Source organism: Corvus cornix, chromosome Z (genome assembly GCF_000738735.6).
Source record: "Corvus cornix cornix isolate S_Up_H32 chromosome Z, ASM73873v5, whole genome shotgun sequence".
NCBI lineage: Eukaryota > Metazoa > Chordata > Aves > Passeriformes > Corvidae > Corvus > Corvus cornix.
The window spans coordinates 26172244-26195339 of NC_046357.1; the positions used below are offsets into that span (position 1 = coordinate 26172244).

The window sequence follows — 23096 nt, forward strand, 5'->3', positions numbered from 1 at the left end:
AGGTGTTTGCAAGGAAAAATATGCTGCAACTTTAACCTGACTTCATAACTTGAATAATATTTTGTGTATTTATAATTTTAAAATATAAGGTGGTTTTACTGACTTTGCTTTGCATACCTCTGATTAAGATACATATTTTGCGTGGTAACAGAGAAAGAAATACAAGAAAACAAAGGTGCACCTCTTCTAACCCTGAAAATTTCAAATATTTGATAGGTAGAAAATGGACTCTGAAGAGATTTTATGAAGTAAAAATGAGCAATTTATCTGTATTTCTCTTTAATGTTTTATTAAAACAGGAGAACCATAAGTGAAATAGGTTACAGAGGGTTACCTTAGTGTCTGCTGCATGCTTGTTCTATGTCACACACAGCAGAAGTGAGGTGATGAGGTGTTACTACAGTCTAAACAGAGCACAACAATGTCTGTCAGGCATAAGAAAGAGAGTACCATGTCACCAAAACCCACTATACTTTACTTATACATATCATTTTTAATACAGCTAGGCCTTTACAAGTTACTGCTTTACCTCACCTATAGTAAGGAGTCAAATTTTCCTACTCACAACTTGATGATACTGACATATTTCAAGTAAGTTTTCTTAAGAACTTACTATCTAGAGCTTTCTAATGAATCTCAGACTTGGTCTGGTCAGCAAAGAGGAAGGATTATCCATTTCCAGCTTTTTGTGCTTTATGAAGTAATACCTATTTCCAGCATTTTGGTGTTCTGCTGTTAATAATGGCACTGCCCCGTAAATACTTGCCTCCTGTATGAGAATAGTAATCCAAAATCTGCGTATCATGAGGTTCAGGGAAGAAAACTTCATATGTTTTTCCAGTTATAACATTGCTGAGGCCTAAACTTGAGTTACAGGAAGGCTGGAAATAGACCTCAACGCAACTGAGGTGAGTCAAAGGAATTTCCCTTTGGATTACTGGTATGGGTGAAAGTTTAAGAAAGCTTATCCTAGTCCTAGATGCTCATTTGTGGAACTTCAGTGCTATTCAGACACTGAAATTAGGAGACAGCCACTGTCTTTCAATGTGTAAAGACTCACTCCTATTCGTAATGAATACATTGATATTACTATTGCCTACAATGGAAACAGGAGCTGGGTTTCAAAGAAGAAAACTTTTACATTAGTTTGCCTTAAGTACTCTGTAGAAAGGTCTATTTTGCTGACCTAAATTGAATGTCCAAAAAAAAGAAGGAGCAATACTAAAGAAAAACTTTGAATTATATATGAAAGAGAATAGAAAAAAGAATGAAAGACTACAAAAATAGAAACTAAAATTTAGTGAGAAAAGGAAAATTTTAAGAATTAAAGATTGATGCAATCCAAATCAACCACACCTCATTTTGTCTGGTCCAAAGTCTATTTGAAAGAGAGACAACAAAACACTGGATACCTGAATAACATTAAAGTAAAAGTTGTAATTAAACTGTGTGACACAAATCCATCAAAATCTGACTATTGGAACATTTATAGAAAGTATGTGAGAGCTATAATGGTATTAGATACCTGGTTTACCTTTGTTGAACTAGTCCTGTAATGAAAATAATGTTCAATATATTTAGTAACAGGCATTTACATATAAGATTTTTTTTTTTGATGATTGCATTATCTCAAATTAAGTGTCCAGAGGTTTCTTTACAATACTAGAGGTAAAAAGTATGATACTAGAGGTAAAATTTTATTTACATGGAAATGAAGATTTTTTTTTCTTCCTGAATTAAGCCAGTTGTGTGCTGGACTTAAAACCTGCAAAACAAAATAAGAAAAGGTAATCCCTGCCTCTCCAGTTTACTATTGCTGTCCTTAAGCATTGTTAAAACAATTTCATTTGGGAATTAATCCCAGAAACCATGTAAGTTTCCTACCAACCAAGAAACTGAAGTCCACTGAATTTGGTACCATGATGTCTGAACCATTTTGTAAAGCTGACATGCAAAATTTTGGTCTTGCTCAGCAGTGCACTTAGTTTTCTTTCTCTTTCATTTATTTTGAATTAACAAATTAACCATACTATATCATGAGGAAAATAAAAAAATAGAATGAGACAATTCCTTTAATAAGATCTTAACCATGTTCAATTAAAAACACACAAAACCAAGAAGGAACATCACAGTGCTTTGGGAGTTAGCAGTAGTTTTGTATATAGTGCTTAAAGTGTAGTAGCTGAGACCTACTTACACTTTTTGACATGAACCTTGAATATAACCCAGTCTGTCAGTTAATCCATCCAATCTTTTTCCTTTTAATATGAATTGACTTCTCCTGCTACATAACTTCCGCATCTCAGCTCATCCCATCAAAAGGAAAGAGTGAGGTTTTAAGGAAGCAACAGCAAAATTATCTTTTGTTCTCAGATGATGAATAATTAGTATCAGGACACTAATTATATTAGATTGTGTTCTATTCTTTTGTACTAGCTTATCTCGTTCTAGTCCACTGTACAGAGCAAAAACCTGTTAATGTCAAGAGATTATTTTCTTTAACTGTAACAAGGCTAAGGGAGTTATTTGGTTCATATTTAGTGACAGCTACTGAACACAGCTATAGAGGAGATGTTAAAGACTTATATCTTCTGCAGGTCTAATAGCCATTGTTGTTTTTCATTGTATTTAGTATTTTACGCATTTTTCATAACAGTAAACTCAGTAAGCAGTACAGCAGTCAGACCTGTGAGTCTATTTTAATGAAGGAACATCCTGTTCCATTCTGAACAATTAGAGTAAATTTGTGCTTTCCATTTATGTCTCTATCATAGCATTTCACAGTCAGACTGTGAGATAGGGAGGAGCTGTCTTCTGTAGAGTGTGGAAACAGACTGGAAAAGAAAATGGAAAACAAATAAATAAAACAAGTCAATGTTCCTTCCATCCTGTTTCAGTTAAGATAGAATTAGTTTTCCTGCACAGCAGGTACAGTGCTGTGTTTTGGGTTTAGGATGAGAATAATGTTGATAACACACTGTTGGTTCAGTTGCTGAGCAGTGCCTACACTAAGTCAAGAACTTTAAGCTTCTCATGGTGCCCTGCTGGAAATGGGGTTGGCGGTGCACAAGAAGCTGGGAGGGAACACACCAGGAGAGCTGACTCCAACTGGCCATGTATCACCATGCTCAGCACATAAACTACACAGAAAGCTGGCCAGGAGCTGCTGCTCGGGAAGGGGCTGGTCATCAGCTGGTTGGTGGTGAACAGTTGGTTTTTATTTGCATCACTTCTTTTTCTTGGGCTTTATTTTTCTCTCTTTTTGTTACTTTCCCTTTCACATTTTGGGTTATCATTTTTGTCATTATTATTTTTATTATTATTATTAATAATAAATTATTATTATTAAGCTGTTTATTTTCAATCCGGGGTTTCTCACTTATACCCTTTGGATTCTCTTCCCCCATCCAACTGGAGGGAAGTAAGAAACTGGGTGGTTAATTGTTGGCTGGAGTGAAATTATGATACGCCTATCTAAGTTTCTTCTGAAGTCTTGCTGCAACTGAAAATCTACTTCATTTATTTCTATGATCCTTTAGGAATCTTAATTTTCTGTTATGCATACAGAAATGTTGTACCTACATAAAAAGGAATGGTGAAATGAAAAAATATACCAAGCTTTTGAAAACCTTTTACATGAGAAATACCAGTTTTTCAGCAAGGAATTTCTACAATTTCTCCTGAATGTGTTTGGGGGAGATGATTTTTGTTAAAAAAACAAATTATATTTTTCCAAGTAGCTTGATCTGGCATGAAACAGTCTTAAGAAATGCTCTAACAAGAATTAAAATGGGATGTCAATAGTCAATACAGTATCTTGTTCCCTGTTGCATTGCTGTTCACTTGGAAGTGCAAGGTCTAACACTGAGTTATTTTTTGTGTTTTGTATCAATGATAGCCTTTATCTGCTGTTTCCCACCTATGAACTTTATCACATTTTTTTATTTAAGCTCAGTAGAGCATCAAATGGACTGATGGCTCCGGCTCACACTGTCAGCAAGTTCAGCTGAAAGCATTACATGGCCTTCCAAATGTTAGTCAGCTAAGTACCCTTTCTCAGGCTGTATATAGAGAGTGTGTTTTGTTCACAGCATTGCTACTAATAACGGATTATCTTATTCATATATCTGCTTCCCCTTAGGATGCTATAGAGAGACAGGACAATTGACTTTGTTAATATGAAATTTTATTTTTAGTGTGCAAAATCCTATTAAATTTATTTATACAGCAGGAGTACTAACAAAAGAAGAGTCAGAGAACCAATTTTACGTCGTTTATATCTAAATATCAATGAGTTTTACTGCCTTGTGGGAAGCTGGTCATTAATTAAATAAAAATATTCCATAAAAAAATTCCTTAGGCTGAAGTGTATAATTGATTCTACTTTGCCTCTCTTAACCTCAAGAGACTTACAAGTAAGAGAACTAAAAGTCTTCAAATATGTTCTACGTTACTTTTACCTTTCTGGTTTTTTATAATTTGTAAGCTGTTTTTCCAAAAAAAGGGTCCACTAGCAGCTGCTTACAACCATTTGAACTGGGTGGGTCATTTGTGTTCAGTTATCACATGCATAATTTGCAAATAATTGCCAATAATTTAGAACAGTATGATTCATGTACGGGGAATTAAAAGAAAAAAAAACCCAAGGAAACTAAAATATTTGAGTTTACAATTGGTTTTTATATTTATGAATCTCTTATTAAGAAAGGCTTCTGTGTTGTACATGATCTATGTCTAATACTGTGTCACAAATCTGTGCAACCAAAACCAGCAAGACATTTCATAACCAAATGTTTTTACAAAAAAATAACCATTCATTAAAAATGCAGGTAGTTTCTGTTTACTCAAATGTCTTGACATTTGTTTCAAGGAAAGGGGGCTTCCTAGGAAATGAATAATGTAATTTTTAAAAAAAAAATTATTGGTATTTTAAAAAACCAAAATTGACCTGAGTTAATTTATAATTGCTTCTGTTAGAATAAGGAAGTCTCATAAAACATTGGTAAGAGCTCTGCTCCAAAATGCACATAAAACCAATTTGTTCTTTTTTTCCTTTTTAAAGGTAGTATTCATCCTGTCTTCATTTGAAAGAAATTATGAAAGAGAATACAGAGGATGAAAAAGAATATGTCCTGTCTTACATCTCCCACAATTTACATTAAGAGCAGCATAGAGTATAAAGGAAGAATGTAATTTTTTCTAGAAATTTGCTCTTAAAAAAACAGAATCACAAAAGCCAGCAATGCTTGTAAAGCAGAAATACTTTTGCCATTATTAATGATTCCAGCTGTAAACAAAAGCAGATATGAGTCTTTAATTAGAGGTCTTGCACCAACTCATTAAAAAAGCAGTAACTTGCAACCCTAAGGTTCCATACACCCACTGTGTTTGCAAGATGACAGAGCAGCTATCAACAACTAAAATTCTGTCCCTACAGGAATACATTTTCCAAGGAAATACTCACTGTCCTAAAGCAAGCGCTGTGGTATGTGACACTGGCAGCTTAGGTCAGCTGTGTCTGCACCTGTAAAGACATACTACACTTTGCTTTATTCAGGGGAGCTAATGCCTACAGGTGTTTTCTTCTGTAATTGAAGAACACAACAAGATAATCAAGATCCATGGAGCAGCTTCATAGGAGAGAACACCATCAATGAGATATTGTTTTAATCTTTGGTAACTCATATGTTATGCAGCTGTTACTGTGTGTGTTATAGGAGTTTGCTAGATATGTATTTGGTAACTGCAATACTCTTGTCTCAAAATTCTGACCTCAGTCAAGGGTTTTTCTTAGCTTTTTTCATATTCAGTTGCACAAAATAATGGAAAACAAGCTAGTAGCTTAGACCTAAGTAATTTCAGAATAAGTTAAGACAAGCCATATAATTTTCTATTCCCTTATTATGCAAATTGCATTTAAATTTCTGAATAAAGAATGGGAAAAAAACCTCTGTCAAAAGAAGTAAACCTAAAATAAATTCTGACATAATAATAAGTAATTAATAAGAAGATAAAAAAAGAATCCTGGGAATGACTGACAAGTCAGCCTCCTCTCCATGCCTTGTAAGGTTCAGATTCTCCTGGAAGCCGTGTTGAAGCGTATGGGATACTGGGAGGTGACACAATCAATGTGACTTGGCAGTCAAATCATGCCTTCATAATCCATCCAGTGGCTTTCTGGGATGGAATGACTGAACAGTGGACAAGAAGAGAACTACAAGTGTCATTTACATATAAGGCCTTTGATATGGTCCTCCAAAACATTCTGGACACTAAATGGGACAGATATGGGATGGATGGATGGATGGATGGATGGATGGATGGATGGATGGATGGATGGTTGATTGCGTGAGGAATTGTGTGGATGGCCATACCCAAAAATTTTTATAGTTAGTGTCTCAATGTCCAAGTGGAAACAAGTGATGAGTAATGTTCCTCAAGGGTCTATACTGTCAACTACGCCATTAACATCTTTCTCAGTGACATAGTGGGATCAAGCACACCCTCAGCAAGTTTGCAGATTACATAAATGGGATTTGATGTTGCAAAGGGATGCCATCCACAGGCAGGTTTTATAGGCGCCTGTGCAAATCTCATGAAGTTCAACAAGGGCAAATGAAAAGTTCTACACCTGGGTCAGGGTAACCCCCAGTATCAGTATGGGCTGGAGGATGAAGGGACTGGGAGCAGCCCTGCCAAGAAGGAATTGGGGGTGCTGGTGGGTGAAAACCTGGACATGACCTGACCATGTGCACTCACAGCCTGGAAAGCCAAACGTGCCCTGGGCTGCATCCAAAGCAGCGTGGGCAGCAGGGGAGGGAGGGGATTCTGCCCCTCTGCTCTGCACTGGTGAGACCCCACCTGGAACATTGCATCCAGCTCTGGGGTCCCAGCACAGGAAGGACAGGGACCTGTTGGAGCAAGCCCAGAAGGGGACCATGTAGATGATCCTCCGTGATCCATGAATCACCAGAAGGCTGGAACTTCTTCCCTATGAAGGAAGATTGAGAAAACTAAGTTTGTTTGGTCTAGAGAAAAGAGGACTCAAGGAGGCCTCATTGCAGCCTTCCAATATTTAAAAATGAGTTTGTATGAAAGACAGAGGCATTTTTTCTAAGTTCCTTAGGGAGAGGAAAAGGGACAAGAGTTTTAAATTGAAAGAGATCTTAGTGTATTTGAGCAGATTTAGTATAAGGAAGATATTTTTTACATGAGAGTGGTAAACATTGGCACAGGTTGTGGGGCTTTGATCTAGTGAAAGATGTCCCTGATCATGGCAGATGGGTTGGACTATATGATCTTGCAAATTGGATCCCTTCCAAAACAAAACAGTCTTTGGTTCAGCTTTCTGTGTAGAAGATATCTTCCCAGAAGACAATTACCTTGTTCAGCTATATAAACAGAGAGCTGAATTAGAGTTTGTGAGTACTTTTTTCAGCAGTGTAAAAAATAATCTCAGAAAATTTGTTTCAATTCATTTCATTAAAAAAAGGTAAAAATTTAAAAATTCTTCCTGTCTTAACCATTATGGTCTAGTAAATTTCTTCTTATTAGAGAGGAAATAGAAAAAAAGTCCTGAATGTAAAAGTCAATTGTACCAACCTGTTAGTAACAACCAGAACTATTTCATGGGCAAACATCACTGAATACAGATAATCACATTACAAACCTGAATATACAAGTAAAATCAGATCCCCAAAGTTTTCAGACTGAAATTGTATCTGAAAGATAAGTCTCTGTGCCCTAAGCTACACTTCATTTATTAGCAAGACAGTCTAAAATGATGCTTTGCAAAGTGACAGGAAATGGCTGAAATCCTCCCTCCTCTTGACCCCCTTAGGGAAGCAGCCACCTTGGCTGCCATACAGAGTTACTGAAATTGCACAACAGTGCTGCAAAGAAATCACTTGTGCTTGCATGCACAGACATGAGCTCCTCAGGCCAAAACACCCTTCTACACCTCTGCCCTGGCTCTCAGACGTGCTCCTGCTTATTGAGCTGCTCAGTTTTTGAACAGAGGTACCGTGCACCCTATAAGGCTGCTGAAACAGCTAAATATTTCAGTATTGCAAATCCACTTATTCAGACCTCTCTGCCTGAGAGATTGTACACTGGTTGTTGAAGCAAAGATCCTGCTCCATTTCACTTTCCTGATATGTTCTTCAGCCTAGTTACAAATTGTACTTAATAAATTCCAGGAATAATCAGTTCCATAAATTTTCCCTTCTGTGCAAATATTCCCTTTTGAGCTCCCAGGACATTTCTTCCAGGACATTTCTTTGCTTGTCCCTATTTTTCTGAGTGGAAGTGCTTATATATTCCTATTGACACTATTTTTACAAATCAAGGTCTCCCACATTCCCTCAAATGTCTTTTTGTCAAGTGAAAGAGATGCAATCTTCATATGGAAGCCCAGTATATCTGATCAGTTTATAGCAACTACTTTCTTTTTAAAATTAGTAACCAGAATTCGATGTATACTTCAATTTTGAAGTGTCATAATTACTATTTTTTTTACTATTTTTTCTTACTGCTTTTTTTAACACATATTGATAACAATAAAGAAAACCTGAGAAAGAGAACATAATAATTCTTCCTTTGCAAGACTGATAGGAGCTAAGAGGTGTTTTTATCCAAGCTAACTAATACATGTTAATTACCACAAGAAAAAGACAAACAGGAGAAAGTTGATTTTATCCGACTGTGAAAAAAATTTGCTCACACAAAGGAACAGTACTTGGGAATTATGGTCCTATTTCTAATTAAAAAAAATTTTCAATGATACAGATGTTTTATGAACTCATTTCTGGTTTGCCAGATGGTTCCATCAGGTACAAATTAAATAATGTGAAAAAAAATTGTAATATGAGTCTTCTTTTCAACTATGCATTTTGTTTGCTGTGTTTACAGGCTCTTGCTGGTTTTTTTGTGGAACTAAATATGCCCAAAAGAAAGCATTTTTTTATAGATTAATTTTTTAACTATGATCTATTTAGTTTGGCTTAAACCAAGTACTTGTTGAACAATTCTTTCTGTCAGAACACTTTAAAAGCTTTCACTTTGAGACTTTTATTGTTAACTTTTACTTTTGTGCTGTCATAAAAAGAATTAATGTGACACCTCCAGGATGGTTTTATGGTGGGGCAGTTATTGTATAATTAATTTAGCTAATACTAGTCAGGAAAGAATGAATTCATGTTGTCTAAAAAGAGACTTTTTCTCCAAAATTGGTATTTCAAAGTTCTTCGTCAATGTCTGCCTTACTTATGCTGTCTGCACAGCACTTAAGACAACAAGAGAAAAAAAAAGAAAAAGAAGAAAAGGAAAAACCAAAGAACAGTGTTTAAGGTTTGTCTACATAATTGGTCCTGTCTGCAGATTTTGTGAGACTTCTTGAACATAAAAAAAGGTATCACATAATCTACAGTGGTAACTATTTAAACTGCAGGTGTGGCAATGCTGTTATGGTATTCCTGAATATTTAAACAAAATAATGCATTAATGAAGGATGAAGACCAAAGAAGAAACACTTTCTATTATTACCTGAGAGAAGAAGGGAAGTAAAATCCCTTCAAAGAGAACAATTCATCCTTTGTACCACTTCCAGAACTGCCTTATGGAGTTCAACAGAGGCTTGTTAGTTAGCCAGAAATGTCTGTGAAGAAAACCTAACTAAAGACTTACCTCAAAATACTTTCCGATTTTCTTGTATTTTTGGAAAGTCTCTTTTAAATGCTTTTGTTTACCATTTAGATAAATAAATGCCAGAAAATTCTATTGCAGTAAATACGCTTTAAAAAGTGTGTCTCAGGGATAGAGGAATAGTTGGAAAATATACAAAACAAGGGGTGGGGTGTTTTCCCTCTGAGGATTGTCATTTCAAAACATAATAATATTTTTAATCATTTTTCATATAGGCAGCAATTATAGTTTATACAGGAGTATAAGGACTAAAACTCTGAAGGACATTATATCCTGAGTGTTGTTTCCCATCACCAAATAAGGCACAGTTAGAAGACTCATGAAAGCCCTACACTTGCCGAGTCCTCTGTGTCCTTCAAAGGCTACAAAAATGTAAAGCCTTTACCTTTCAGAGTCTTGATTTCAACTGAAAATAAAGCTCATATTCATGGGATGCAATCATATAACCAGATGCATTTTACCAAACAAAACTACCCAGATAATTTTCTGTTGTCTTTTTTTTTTACATTATTTTTTATGCACTTGAGATCTGAGAACCATCTCAAAAGGAAGGATAAATTATTTAAAAACATAAAATATATTCAAAAGTACAATGTGCTTACTTTGAAAGACCTCAGTAAGAGAGTGTTTTCAAAGGCAAAATTATCCAAGTACTTTCCAGCAGTATTAATTCAAAATTCATTGTTCTGCTAAATACGTATTTCAGAAATCACAAAATTTTCCTTCTTATTCCAGTAAATTTTTTTTTATTGGGTATACTGAAAATATCCCAATGCTAATTTGAGAGTGGAGATAAAAATTCCAGCATTTTAACTGGAAATATATCATTAGAAGATGGGGTAAGATAAGTATGGTACTTTATTGAAGGAGGACAATAGGCAGGACACTAGGCACTGTAGTAAAGAGAGAACCTATACTAATGCCAGCTTAACTATGTATGTGGGTTTTCCTCTGAAGTATTCAGCTTTTTCCTTTATGCAGCAGCCTCCAGAAAAAGACAGCATTTTGGAAACAAAACCTTAATCTGGTATAAAAGGAAGAATTCTTCGTCTGATCAGTGAAATTGCACTTACGATTTTCCTTGTCAGTCTTTGGCCGTCGTTTTTTGGAACTGGTGCTCACATTTGGCTGTCACTCATTTGCTTACAGGTACAAATCCATCCTTCCACGTGTATCTCCAAGGGGAATTGGACAGGAGTACAAGTGCAAGGCAATGCCATCCCTCCAGACCCCAACAGGGCAGACACAGCTCTATGACAAAGTCCTTCAGGGGACTTCAACTTTGTTCACAGCTGCTTTGAAATTAAGCTGGCCCATTCATTGCTGAAGACAGAAAAAAACAATGCCTTAGAGCTTGCAGTACCCAATGCTGGTCTCAGTCACTCTCAAAGAAATCTGAGTTATGTTCATGGTTTCACATAATCCTGGAGTGACAGTGTTGAAATTCTTGTTATTTGCGTAACTGAAGGGAAAGAAATGAAAGACAGAATGTGACAGCCTTCACAGCATCCCTCTATCTGACAGACATACAGACTGCTATCTGAAATTGTCTGTTCACTGAGGGAAAAATGAATTTAAGGTAAAAACTGAAATTCAAACAGCAGGGGAACATCCCAGAACCTGGTCAGTTCATAAAGGAAGAAAAACCTTTTCTGACTACCAAAAACTGTGTTTTATTTAGTGATCTAAATTTGTTTAGAATCCCACTGCCACCGTAAATCTTCTACCCTTCAATTACTATTTTACTTAAACTGAGTGATCTGCCTATTTAGTGACCCAGAAAATGTGTCTTTCTCCATAGGACACAGTTCTGGTAACCATTATCCATCTACCTGCTGCTACACACAAAATATAAATTTTGCTAACAACAGCAACAGCAACAATTTTATTTTGTTTCTGCACATTGCATATCATCTTCATAAAATGAATTCCCATAAAAATGCTCAGCAGAGCTGAGCAGCTCTATAATATGGTTAAATGAAGCTAGAATATTACCACATTACGTAATTTACATCTTAAAAAGTATAAGCTCTTCACACTCAGAGTATGGAGTAGCCTTCACAGCTGTACAGTTTAAATAATGTGAAGGAATTTGCATAGTTAGAATCAGAATCCTAATGCAAATGGATCAGGTGCATTAATCAGAATGGTTTCCACCCAAAGTTCAAAAGAATTTTTTTCCTCTGAGAGATTTACTTTTCTCTTCAGGTTCATCAACCCATCATCTTGGTCAATTTTGCCAAAATTGGCTCACACTGGAACCCCACAGGCATTTCTTTTATACAACAACTTAATTCCACATTTCCTCTACATCCTTTCTATCTATTACCCCCACTTTGAAAATTCTGATTGCTTTCACCTTCACTGACATAGTTTTAGGATGCTATGAAGCTTTTATAGTCCCTGCATATAGATGTGTTAAAAGTATTTTTTTCCCCCCAGGATTATCCAAGCATAAAAGATATGATTTCACTACCTTCTGGGGTTTTAATTATTTGATTTTATTTCTTTTTTCCGTTCTGCATCATGTTACCATTGCATTGCACAAATGCATGATTTTTCACACGGGCACATAGTGATAGGACAAGGGGTCCTGAAAGAAGGAAGGTTTGATTTTAAGATGAAATCCTTTACTGTGAGGGTGGTAAAACAGTGGAAAAGGTTGCCTTGAGAAGTTGTGGATGCCTCATTAATGGAATTGTTCAAGGTCAGGTTGGATGTAGTTTTGAGTGACCTGATCTAGTAAATGGCATCCCTGCTCATAGCTGAGGGTTTAGAACTAGAGGGTCTTTAAAGTCCTTTCCAATCAAAACCATTCTATGATTCTACGATGATTTTCTGATTATAGTGTATGTTACAGGTCCAGTTCTATTTCAAACACCACGGATTCCGTGAAAATTTTTGATTAAAGTTATGAATGCCACAGTTCTGTTTTTATTAAAAGCAGCCCTGCTTAACAAGGAGTCAATTGTCCAGTTATGAAGAGCTACTTTCCATTAAGGGGTGGCTCAAGAAAAAGTGGGACACTGTAAATAGCACAAACCTGGATGCAATCAGCTGTGACATTTTAAGATGCAATGAGGAAAGTCCATCATTAAAAATAAATCCTTCCTGAAAATAAGAGGGGTTTTCAAAATAAAGGGGTCAAAGGAACCAAAAAAAAATTAGGCAGTGCATAAGATAAGCACAGTTTTAGAAGTGCCTGACCATACCAGTAACTTCATTGACTCAGTATGTCAGTACTACCCAGGAAGTCTGATGGTGACAAGATTGAGTCACCTGATTTGCCTTAACTTAGGATTCTGAAAGAAAACATTCAGTGCAAACACCATAATTATTAGAAACAGAGCACCAAATATTTGGAAAGTATGCTGTGAACTGTAAGGAAACACATAGGCATAAAATGTTTACATAATTTTTAACTGTGTGTTCTCAATTTACTTCAGTATATACTGTTGTAAGTCTACTAGGATTTTTGGATGAAAATGAATGGGTTTGGTGCATTTAATTTGTTTGATTTTGGTTTTGGTGGGATTTTATTTGGTTTGGGGTTTTTTTGGTTAGTTGGTTGGTTTTTTGTGGGTTTTGTTTTTTGTTTTGGTATGGGTTGGTTTTTTTTACTTTTTTAAGGTTTAAGTAGCTGTCAGCTTTCTATATTGTAAATACTGATATTTAAAGTAGGGATAATATAGCTGTCACTTTTTTTTCCTCCCTCTTCATAACATTTGTTAAATAATTACTGATTTGATAGCACAGTGTAGGCGATCCTAATATTTCGTGACTGAAATTAATAGATGTATTTTTGGTTCCTGGATACCATGTGAAGGATGCTACTACATGCAATAAGCTTCTCCTGAATTTTAATATCTGGTATTGATTTAAGTAGAACAAAATTAAAGAATATGTCATAGGAACAAAAAAATCATAATCATCTTCCCTTTGAAAACATTCAGATGAATAAATGGGACAACTTCTATAAACTTTTTCATGAAAAATATTTCAAAATATTTCTTCACTAAGCTTCAATACAGAGTGAGCAGAATTTCCAAAACAGGTTTAAGGATTATCACAATTTCTTGTAAATTAATATAACTTCAGCAATAACATGATTTGGATTGGCTTAGGATATGACCTTTAATTTTCATGACAAATTTGACCTTAATGAGAATGGCAAATTTTTACATACGCATGAATACTGCAGAAATAGCCTTCTTTGTCCCATAAGGATGAGTCTTTGGTTCTGAAAAGCATCACTGTTGTTGTAATGATAAAATCATAGAAAGACTTCAGTTGGAAGGGTCCTTAAAGATCATCCCATTCTAAACCCCCAGTGTCCAAAGGAAAACTAAAATAACACAGTTCTTGGTTTACTCCCCTTTCTCTATTCACTCCATCTTCTAAATGAACCTTTATGTCCAACTGAGGCACTGATCTTCTTGTTTCTAACAAAACATCAAGGAAATGAAATGGTGACTGCTTTCTACTTAATGTATATGACTATTTTTAGAGTGAATACATTTAAATAAATGGTATGAGATCTCTTCTTTTCTTGGAATCTTTAAGTTAAAACTGTTCTGATTTTGCGCAAATGTTTCCAAATTGTTTTTCCCCATTAGAGTGACAAATTTTGTAAAGAAATTATTACCCACAGATTTCAAATGTGTACTCACATTTGCACAGGCAGAAATAGCTTTACATGTGAAAAAAAAGAATTTTGCACAGATTTCTTCTGCATAGTGAGTAGACTGAGTTCAAATAATGGCCTTCAAGTAGTGTCAGTATGCTCCAGATACAGAACACCAGATTCAGCACAGGAACTCCTCCTAAGTAAATTAACAAATGCAAGAGTAATCTTGACAAAATCTTGATGATCCTCTCAGAAATTTGAAGATACTCTTTTTCTTAGTCTTGTATTTATATATAAAGAAAGGACGATGATGCTTCTTAGCTCCATATTTTCATTAAAATTCTTATATTTTACTGAGCTGATACCTTTTTTACTCACCTTCATCCTTCATGCTTTAAAGCGTAAATTTAAGAATGTGATGACATTAGAATTTTCTGTTCTAGTAATATTGACAACACTTCCAAAGGACTACTGCAGAAAATACCAATTTCTACATTATGAATACCTTTATCTTCTTTTCCATGTTCCAGAGAGGCCAAGAACTGTGCTATGTGGCCTGTTTCCTCGAATGCTTTCTCAAGACATGTCACTTTGCATTACTTGAAAGGGTTCTATTGACCTACAGTTGTTCTCATTCACACGTCTGGGTCACCTGTTCTTCCTTGCACATTCAAGGACTTTTTAAGAGATTTGAGGCAAGGCTTTCCTAGGGACCTAGCAGAGCTCCTCACCATCTCTCACTTGACTGTAGCTTTTCAGCGTCCTGTAATTCTTGGACTTTCAGGCCTGAGGTCTCATCTTATTAAACATCTCCTGTCTGGCAAAACGTCCTTTGCACGTGAGTAAAATGAGGTAGAAGGCAGTGGCCTTCATGATTACACTTAAAGGTGTAGTGAGTCTGAGAACAATTTTCTAGTCTAAGGATGATTTAATTCATAGTGATGCAGTAAAAATGGATGAAATAAAGCTCTGAAATTTGTTTTACAATATTGAGATAATGTTAATGCCAAAAGCTTCTATACAATCCCTAGTGGTACTGAAAAAAATATACCAGAAGTCACAGCTACATTAAAAATAGAGATTATGTAAAAGAATATAAGGTGTCAAACTGTGATCAGCTGTATATCAGCAGGTTGCTGTTGCATAACAGATTTTTTTTTTAATTGCAGAATCATAGAATTGCCTAGGTTGGAAGGGACATTAAAGATTATTGAGGTTATGGTTTGGCTTTTGCCAGTCAGGGACTGAAGACCACCTTTTGGGCATGCAAATTCTTCTTCCAACATCAAAATAAACCAACACATTCAGTTCAGTTTTGGAGAGCTGCATATATTATCATGCAAAACTCTCCTTTTACCTTTTGCTTTAGCTCTTGCATTGACAGTAATAGTGTACAAAGTTATTGCTTTTTTTCCTGCTCATATACTTTCTGATTAATGAAATGCAACACAGTAGTTTACTATGATGAACTCTCATTTCAAAATTCCATACCAAAGATTGGGCTTCAAGTATAAAAATGCAAACCAGAAAGATTTAAGCATGCACAGTAGGATTGTGAGTGAGGCATGAAGGAAAGTCAGGAAGGACTGAATTACACAATCTAAAGTGGTGCATTGCTTAAGGCAGAAAATGGAAGCATATTGACAATGTTACTAAAAGGTGACAGCAGATCTTCTAGCTATTCTTAAGGTGTCTTTATCTTCTGCAAAATGAAGTGTCTTCAGAGTAGTTGCAAAACAAAGCTTTGCTACATTTCCAGGCATAAATAAAACAGCTTTGTATTTGTGGATTGTAACTTTACTTTTTCCAGCAGATTGCTTCTCTAAGATTTTTGTTCAGTTCTGCTTGACATTCTTACTTTTCTAAAACAAAGGCTAGTGAGGTTAAGTTTCTATTTTCCAAAGAACAATTCTAGTACCCATCAAATGTAGACACCGCTTGATATTTGGAGAGACTGGGATAGAAAATGGAATGTCTTCACTGGATGAACCAGTGTCTCTCCAAAGAAATGCCTTGCTTGCCGTATTTCAGTTTTAGACATTTTTTGATTATATGCGAATGTGGATGCCTAAAGTCCATACTCCAATGCGTGCTTCTGAATTTCATCTGGAAAATTAAGGCTCATATTCAGTAAATTTAATGACTCCCAAATAAATCCTAACACTTATTTATAAGTCCAACTGTAACTTAGAGTATAACTCCATTTATGACTCAGAGAAAATATTCAGATGACTGCATACATAACGGCACAAGATAACACCACAAAAAACTGTAATGGATTGTTCTAATTTATTCTGACGATTTCAAGAATCAGCAGGTCTTGCAGCTCCAGGGTAAGCAAAGATGTCTCTAAGTGAATTTTTGGGTGTGCATTTTGAATATAGAAGAAGCCTGAATTCCATAAAAGAAGTGGTCGGAACTTACTGAATATTAGACCCCTTCTGGCTGTATAATCTGACTGTCTGAAGTCACCTGTTACTTTTGAAAGTACTAGATTTAATCATCAGAGATTATTCAAGAATGTGGATTAAAATGAGTGTTTTAAACCTGAGGGGATTAGTAATTTCAGCACAACTATTCAAATTTTTCTTTCCATTATGAAGAATAGCAGCTTCTGGTCTCAAAAGCAAAGCTTTATGATAGCTTTTGCTTATTTTCAGACATGCGGATCTGGTAACACTGAGAACTATGAGAACTGAAACCTTAACTAATTTTATTAGCCAATCCTTCAATAAGTACTTTTAATAATCTAGGTTTGTGGATTAAAGAGCAGGAGAAAAAATACAATCATCCAGATTTTTTTGTGTTCTCCTCTAGGAGTGTTGAAGAGACACATTTTTTCCTCAATATACAGTCCCTAATCCATCAAATTCAGGGCATTTACTCAAGAAATAGAGAAGTTTAAGTATTAGAAATACGAATCAATATAGAAGACTTTGGAAATGATAGTAAATTATTTCTAAACAAGTACTTCACTCATGCAAAATTTGGCTACATCTGGTAATATAAAAATTATCTGTCACCCTAGTAGGCTGAAATCGAGGGTTGGGAGGAAAAATCAGTTGTTACAGTAGTGTTGGCCACCTAGGGAAGGAAACTAAGTTAATCTGCCTGCAAAAACACACCATCAGCAACAGCCATGGTTAGATAACACCACCTCTCACCTAATTTGACTTTATTCGAAATGTCCCAGGCACAAAAATGTATAATATTTACTCACATGAAAAATTTCAGTTTATCCAATAGTGTGATCTTTCCTCTTTTGCAAAGAAAAACATGTGTATTGACATGCACAAATGAAATAAACTCTTATTTTTTTTCCTTTTTTTTTCTGAAATAGAAAGACCATTACACCTATTGGGATATAATGCTTTACAGCAGCACTTAGTATAATCTAGATCAGTAAAGACAGAAACATTCTTGAGATGCCTAAAACCTACTCAGGGAGGATTTTAACATCAAATGAAAAGTATAGAGAAAACTTTCACATCCTCATCTTATGGAAATTCACAGATGTTATGCACTGTGCATCCCAAATTCACCACAAGAATTTTAGGAAAACAAGTTGAATAGGCAGTAATGAATCTTTTCAGAAGCATGAAAACAAAAGACAGAATGAAAGACAATTTACTTCCAATAATTCCTCAAACCTTTTTTAAAAATAGAATTTCAAATTACAACTCTGAACCTACCCTTTTGTTTGAATAAAAACATCTCATTACCCCATACAAGATCATCATCATGAAGATACATTAGTCTGTTCTCACTGGCAGTGACTTATTGCTAACTCCAAATTGAATATTGGTGTTTTGCTATTGAAATGCCAATACCAAAAATTGCACATATGTCATTAGAAACAATGGCACCTTCAGATTTAATTACACATACAGACAAAGGAGGCCCAGTAAGTCAGAAGTGATTAGTGTGCATAAAAAGTCATAATAGTAATTTAGAAGAAAATTCAGTGCTCTTTGTCAATTATTTTTTAAAACATTGTATTATTTTTTGTGATTTCTATTATACATAAGACACAAAATTATCATCAGTGATGCAGAAAGAGCATCTTTAGCCTGCTGCTAGGTCACCTACAGATGCTTTGGAAATTTTACTCATCGTTTTCACTCTCAGTTCTTTAGCTGTCATTCAGCCAAATATATCCCAGTTCTGCAAGTTTTTAAGTACATTCTTAACTTTCCATTAAACACAGTGCAACATAATCATGAAAATTATGATAAACCCCTTGTAAATTACAGCTTTAGCTGTTGGACTTCTGACTGTTAGTGTTTTTCCAAGTTCTTCTGGCTTTGCAAACTCAAGATAGAAGAAACCTATGTAACACAACATGACATCTAGGGAGTTGCACCAGCACCACTTTGAAATGTAGCATCACCCACTCTTTTCTGACGAATCTGATTGTACAGTGCCTAACTATCTGCATGAAAAACCATTGCTTTTGGGCTCTTCCTCAAAACTGGAAGTTTTCTGCCATTTCTAGTAGTTAAAAAAAAGGTGATAAAACTGGCCAGATACTTTTTTTTCCTTTTTTTTTTCTTTTTTTTTTCTAATTTACAAATGTCTTCCATGCTCAGAAGGAGCCCTGAAAGAAATGATGCTACTTTTGTTTTTACAATCACCACCCACCATCTCATAGCAGGGTTTCACTCAAGCAAAGGCTGAGTCACTTTTTTTCTCTCCCTTCTTAAAAAATACGATATATTAAAATGCACAGCCTTGGGGATGAGCTTGAAGAGTACAATATTCACTCCCCCGTTCCAGGTGCCAGGAAATCTACTGATTTTATTTTTCAAAAGGCCCAGTTTTCCACCTTGAACATACAGCTCTTAGTGGCACTTCTGTCAAGAGGGGGTAATTCTTTTTCGTGGCATAAATTTGGAGCAGCTTTTGCATAGCTTGATGTTCAATTCTTTACAACATATAAGAGGACATATTTTGAAAACTTTCTTTCACCATGTCTAAAAGAGGAAAAATGGTAGTGTCAATGGAAAAAGGATGGGAGAGGAATGTTCCTTCCTGCAGACAATTAAGACAACTTCAAAGATAAAATTCAGGGATGGGACAAGAAAATTGTCAAAGGAAATGTAATATTAAAGCTAGACCCTTAAAAAAGCTGAGGATGGTATTCAGGGTAATATTTTCTTGGTAACATAATTTTTCTGGTAGAATCAGCAACCTTCTACAGTAATTAATTAAAATAAAATCATAGTAACACGATTAATTCTCAAAAGAAGCCAGCTTCCCTGAGGTATTTCTGAACTCTAGAAAACTAGATTTTCCAAATATATAACATGACTATCTTTCAGATATCATTATTAAAAGCTATGTTTAAGAGCAGGAACAAGAATCTCTTACTTTAAAAACTTCACAGCAAAAAAGATTGTAAAAATAAGATTCTTGAAGGTCTCAAGAATCACCTTCAGTCTTCCTTCTAATAAAATCACCAATAAACACAGCATTCCCAATAAACACAGAATACAGAGAATATAGATAGACATAATAAATACATTCACAGTCATCTGAATTGTTCTTTCACTCAGATTGATGGAAATAACCCAGAAATAACCCAGAAACTCACAAATAACCTAGATCTTACTGTATTTTCCTTTCTTCCTGAGAGTGAGGTTTATTTGTTAATAAATCCAAAGGAACTAATTACATTTATTTTAAGTTGTAAGAGTATTCTAATACAATTCACTGCTAAAAGTGTAGATTAAAACTTAGAGGTACTATTAGGTCATTTTAGACATTTGAAATTTTAATAGTATACAATTACAGTCAATTAAAATGGAATATTTACCTTGCAAACCAGGTTCCATAGATATTAGCAGGAAAGACAAAAGAGTTTTCTGCCAAGTTTTTCAGCTCCACTGCTCACTTACTAGAAAAAAAAAAAGAAGAAAATATATTCAGCCATGAATTGTACAGAGCTTTTTGAAATGGTGATGTTTTCAGTGAAAATGCCTTGAGATGTCTTGGAATGATATTTAGCTCCTGTCCAAAATGGAATAGAAAAGATTGTCAGAGGCCTAAATGGGTCTGCTAAGATAAATAGGGTTAGAGGCAATTGACACCTTCTAATAACACCAAAAAAAAGCGTGCACTCACTGGCACTCAAGGGGAGCAGGCAGCTGTGTTGCCTACGGTAGGACAGAGAGACATTTATTGGAGGATCTGAAGTTGAAACTGACAAAGCATTAAACCTGAATGGAGACGAAGAAAAAAATTGCTTCAACGGACTAACTGTTTGTCTCTGTTGGTGATGCAACTTGGCACCTCCAGAGATTTCTTCATCTATGTCTCCGACTCTATAGTAAAAAAAGAGGTTTTTAGAATGTCTTGCCATAATGAATCAAATCTGAACTTTCCATTTATGTTAACATGACAGATGAAGAAACATCTGTCTTACACAGTGAAGGTTGAGGAGTTAAGAAAAGTTCTAAATCACATATGTGTCAGGACCAGAATATGCCTGAAAGAACCACAGATTGTTTGATAAGCCAGAACTCCACTGATACCAAAGACTAGTAATGACTGTGCTATTTCAAAATTAATGTGAAAAATGCCATAAACTCTTTTGATCAACATGTCCCACATAAGGTTTTCAGAAAAAACCAACCAAAATAACAAAATTATTCTTCTTCCTGTCATGTAGAAATTACTTCTCCAAGACCTTTCCAAATTCCTGAAAAGGATGACCCTGCATGTCTACATAAAGCACATTGTGATCTGGGAGAGGTTATTCTGTAAACTGAAAAACATAATATAAAAAAGAAAGAAGAATATTATTTAAAATATTCTTAGGATATAATATAAATATACAGCAGTTACAGGAAAGATCAGATATCACAAGTAAAGGCAAACTTTGTGATAGAATAGAATGTTTTATCTAACTCTCATTCAACCAGTTTGTTATGTGGTATACAAATATGTGAGTTAGTTCAACCATTTTATATTATACTATATGGTTTATAATGGATAAAGTAAATGGACTAATAGCTGAACTGCAGAATGCATCTGTAACATAAGGAATTTATGCAACTTGCAGAAGCAGTCTTGGAAGGCATCAATGATCTGTAAGCACTCCAGGGTCTGGTACTGTCTCCACTAAACACAGCTGCTTTCCTAGAGAAGAAGTTGGGCTGCACGTTCACCAAAGCTGTAGTTTTGGCATGAGATTTGTATCAATTCTCTATTATCTCCCTAGCAGATAATTTCCAAACAAAATGGAAAACTTACTTAAACTCACAGCAGTATTTTTTTTTCAGGCTTTCTTTTCCTAGAGAATTGTAACGATTTATCGATCTTGCCTTTTTTTCCTTTGAATCCTTCTCAGAGTTAATACACAATCAAATGAGAAGGAAGATAAAAACCCAAACCAAAATAATTTAAAAACCCACGAACCCCACAAAAACTCCACAAAAAACTGAATTCACCATGTCTCTAACTTTTTTTTCATTCTGTTTGTGCTGAAGCAAAAGTGAAATATTTAATACTGTAGTTTTTTCCCTTCACCTTTGGTTGGACACATAACAAACTGAAAATAAGGGTGAGCACGAGCTTTTGGAGGCTGAGAGAATTAAACTCTGAACCCTGCTTTATATTCTAACTAACCGTCAAAGGATATTTAAATATCAGATCTAAACAGGCAGCAGTAGATGCTCAGGAAGTTCCACCTGAATATGAGGAAGAACTTTAGTGTGTGTGTGACTGAGCACTGGAAGAGATGGTCCAGAGAGGGTGTGGAGTCTCTCCCACGGAGATATTCAAAAACTGTCTAGATGAAATCCTGTGCCATGCGCTCTGGGATGACCCTGCTTGAGCAGGAGGTTGGATCAGATGACCCACTGTGGGCCCTTCCACCCTGAACCACTCCGGGATTCTGTGATTTCTCTCTTCACCAAAATGTAGCAGCAAAATGGAGTACCAACATCAAAATCTCCTCCATTAGAGAAGGTCAAGGGTCAAACTTCCAAATGTTGATAACATCTCCGTCTCATTACTTCATTAGTTCTGAGGGTAAAATCCGAGTGGTAGGAGAGGACTAGAGGGTTGTTTTTATTAAGACCCCAGTGGGAATTCAACAAGGTCAATACAAGAGGCTGTTAGAGAAGTTAAATTTCTCTGTGGCAAGAAATAGTTCCTTCAGAGATAAGTGATTGCCTAATAGGTGAGGCACAGAGGAACTAATCAGTTTTCTCAGCTGCAGGATATCACTATTATCTCAGCTTAAAACAAGCTGCCCTTGGCCCCAAGCTGCTCTTTAGGTGGTACAAAGCTGATGCTGGGGAAAGAGACAAGCTTACTAACCAGGTGTGGAAATGGGAGAGGATAGTCAGTGCCAGTGGTTGTACACATGCGGAAAAAAGGCAATCACATTAGATAAAAGAGTATTGTGTATCCCTCAGAGATAAGATTTGGAAGTCTTAGAGAGCTGATTTATGAGGATATCAGCTTAGTTGTCAGGAAAAATCTTAATGATAAGAATTGTTGTGAATGGAAGAGATAAAAATTAGAAAATACTAATAGACAAATAAAGGGAGGGGCTACCACAATTTTCTACAAAACCTTTGGTGGCACTAAAGAGCCAGATGGTGGTTTATGATATCTATCAGAATAAAAGTTCAAAATAGAGTAAAATATGCATTTCATTCATGGACTGTACATGGAAAACATAGAATTTTTTCCCCAGATGCTGATTATCCTAGATTTTTGAAGGAAAATCTCTTTGCAGGAGTTCCTGTCTGGTAAC

General features: G+C 35.5%; 1 protein-coding gene across 4 annotated transcripts in view; it reads right to left on the bottom strand.

Annotated features, from left to right (window-relative positions):
- Window positions 1-23096, bottom strand: part of LINGO2 (leucine rich repeat and Ig domain containing 2) — a 499803-nt gene that overhangs the window by 306977 nt on the left and 169730 nt on the right. For 3 of the 4 annotated variants that reach the window (XR_005603919.1, XR_005603920.1, XM_039567518.1), the window contains exon 2: window positions 20145-20225. The gene's annotated coding sequence lies outside the window, so the exon portion shown is untranslated. Of the gene's footprint in view, window positions 1-10775; window positions 11022-20144; window positions 20226-23096 lie in introns of those variants that run through there. The other variant, XM_039567519.1, reaches the window with a different exon arrangement.